Source organism: Limulus polyphemus, unplaced genomic scaffold (assembly GCF_000517525.1).
Source record: "Limulus polyphemus unplaced genomic scaffold, Limulus_polyphemus-2.1.2 Scaffold2756, whole genome shotgun sequence".
NCBI lineage: Eukaryota > Metazoa > Arthropoda > Merostomata > Xiphosura > Limulidae > Limulus > Limulus polyphemus.
In genome coordinates this window covers 50,532-53,368 of record NW_013668366.1, presented here as the reverse complement: position 1 = coordinate 53,368, position 2,837 = coordinate 50,532, and the positions used below count along the sequence as shown (strand labels likewise).

Genomic DNA, 2,837 nt, shown 5'->3' with positions numbered 1-2,837 from the left:
TAGATGAACAATTCTTGTTGCAAGAACCAAGGTAAAATGGTATAGATGAACAATTCTTGTTGCAAGAACCAAGGTAAAATGGTATAGATGAACAATTCTTGTTGGAAGAACCAAGGTAAAATGGTATAGATGAACAATTCTTGTTGCAAGAACCAAGGTAACATGGTATAGATGAACAATTCTTGTTGCAAAAGAGGACAAACTCCAAAACCAAAGGTCATCCACCATAAGTGAGAGAATGGTGAACTAGGTAACTCCAGAGAAAGACTTGTCAGCAGTTGGAGCTGCTAGTGGATTCACCCAATCACCTATCCAGGAAGAACTTCCTCAGCAACAGGATGGTCAGTGACAACAGCCCCCCAGTGGCACAGAGGTATGTCTGCAGACTTGCAGTGTTAGAAACTGGGTTTTTCTATATCCCTGGTAGGCAGAGCACAGATAGCCCATTGTGTAGCTTTGTGCTTCACAATAAACAAACAAACAGTGACAACACGAGACTAAATTCCATCCCATCTGTATACCACGGGGCTCAGAAGAGAAAACCACTAAAAAAAATGTGAATGGACAGTTTAGTGTTTTATCTTAGTTTATAATTTTTGTATGAGTATTGCTCAAGGGGCTTCACAATAAAAAAAAAGGAGGTAGTATTGTAAGCTATTGGTTTAATGTAATAATTTTTGTTAGTTAAATGGTATAGAATGCCTAGAAAGATCTAAAGATGTAATGCAAGTTTTCCTTTCTAGTATATTTGAGCCAGATTATAAAAACAAGATAGCTGTTAAGTGATTTTAAAGATTGAGAGTGGAATCAGTCAGTTACTTTCTACAAATAAATCAATTTATGTACTCTAGTACAATTTGTAATGTATATAGGCCTATAGCAAATTTATGGCATTGCCCAAATATTTAAGTTTTTAGACATGTTAAAGAAGGGAATAAAATAATTTATTATCATTAAATGGACTCACCGCTGAAATATTTTCACCAGATAATTTAAGAAGAACCTACAAATGAAAGAACTATTGTAATTAGTGGTTTCTTTTCTTCCTAGATGGAGAGAAAAATATTCATATGTATTTCTATTTATACCTGGACACAAATGTCACTTATCCTATGAATAATGAGGCACTTATTACGCTTAGCTCACCAGATTCAATTCCTGATATTATCAATGATGCATATTCTGTGGAGCCTGGGAAAACACATACTTTTTCTGTATCTAAGGTGAGTAATAATTCCAGTGTAGTCATCTAGAAAAAGACTGTTAGTAGCTAAAACCTTAAACACCTTTGTAGATTTTGCAGTGATAACTCACCATCTTGCACAGAATTCACTATTAGGAAGGTGACACAATCTCCATGTGCAGCAACTCCCCTTACGTACTTGCACTCATGGTAACTTCATTCTGGTTTCTGAAGGATCATTGACTGTCAAGAGATATTGCAGCCATTGTTCAAAGTATTGAGGATTACATGTTTACTGAGCATTCTGCTCCAATCCTGTTGGCCAACATTCTTTGTCCTCAGTCAGAAGTGATCTATTGGACTATAACTTTAACCTGATTTGCTTTGGGTAGTGACTTATTAGTCGAGGAATAACCTTGACCTCTAATTTCTTTCTGGATTCTATTCTCAGGAATGTTCCTTTCCTTATGTTTTGCCTGTGTTCATTAATATTTTTCTTTTTTTGCTCCATAATCCCAATTCATGGGGTTTACTAGATTTTCTTCAATGGTTGTTCCTTTCTGTAATAGTTTCTCTCTCATACCAAAATGCCTTGTCCCCCTCACATTTGTAATTCTTTTTGTTCTAACTTGTAGACATTTTCCTTTTTCAATTCCCATCTTTAACTGTTTGGACTGCTTGGGGATTGGGTCCCTTGCCTTCCATTTCACTTTCTGGTTCCCCATTTTTGTGTCTTTGTCTTTTTCTCATCACCCTCGTGTATTCTCTCTCCTATTTCCACCTTTTGTATGAGGTACTTCATCATGTTCCAGGGGGTGTTTTATATAAAAGCTCATTCCCTCCTCTTTGTTAGCTTAGCCTGTTTCACTTCATCTGCTCTGTTCCTACTTACTCTCTTCCCCTGATGTTTGGATATGTTGGGTGAGATTACATTCGTCTTTACACTTTCATCCACTTTGTATACGTGGTCTTCATCAGACTCCCTTTCTATGTTTGGATGTCATTGGTAGTGTTCATCCTCTCTCTGGAGACCTGGACTGATGTTGTATGACTTCAGTCCTTGTTATCTTCCCAAGTTTTCCTTCTTTTTTGACCTTTCCCTTTACTCCTGCTCCGCGGGTTCAAATCCCAGTCCCACCAAACATTCTCTCCCTTTCAGCCGCGGGGGTATTATTTAATGTGAGACTCAATCCCACTTCGTTGGTAAAAGAGTAGCCCAAGAGTTGGCAGTGGGTGGTGATGACTAGCTGCCTTCCCTCTAATTTTTCACTTCTAAGTTAGGGATGGCTAGCACAGATAGCCCTTGTGTAGCTTTGTACAAAATTCAAAACAAACACCAAGGTTCATTTCTTTCATGACACATTTAAGTTTATTCCCATCCAAATTATACGTATAATTCAAGTTATGATAACCTACATACATTATCTTGCATTTATTATAATTAAAACCCATCTTCCATTTATTTGCCCAATCTAAATCCTTTAGTAAATCAGCAGCATCCTCTTCACAGCTAGCAACACCAAAGACCTTAATATCATCTGCAAATTTAAGTAATTTATTGACCATTCCTTCATCTATGTCATTGATGTAAATCAAAAATAGCGAAGGTCCTAAGGCTGAGCCCTAAGGCACCCCACTTGTGACATTAATCCAG

At 37.2% G+C, this 2,837-nt stretch overlaps 1 long non-coding RNA gene across 1 annotated transcript in view; it reads left to right on the top strand.

Annotated features, from left to right (window-relative positions):
• LOC111087855 overlaps positions 1-2,837 on the top strand; it is a 7,919-nt gene that overhangs the window by 1,494 nt on the left and 3,588 nt on the right. Inside the window, exon 2 of the long non-coding RNA XR_002612480.1 lies at positions 1,051-1,223. This is a non-coding gene — a long non-coding RNA (uncharacterized LOC111087855). The remainder of the gene's footprint in view (positions 1-1,050; positions 1,224-2,837) is intronic.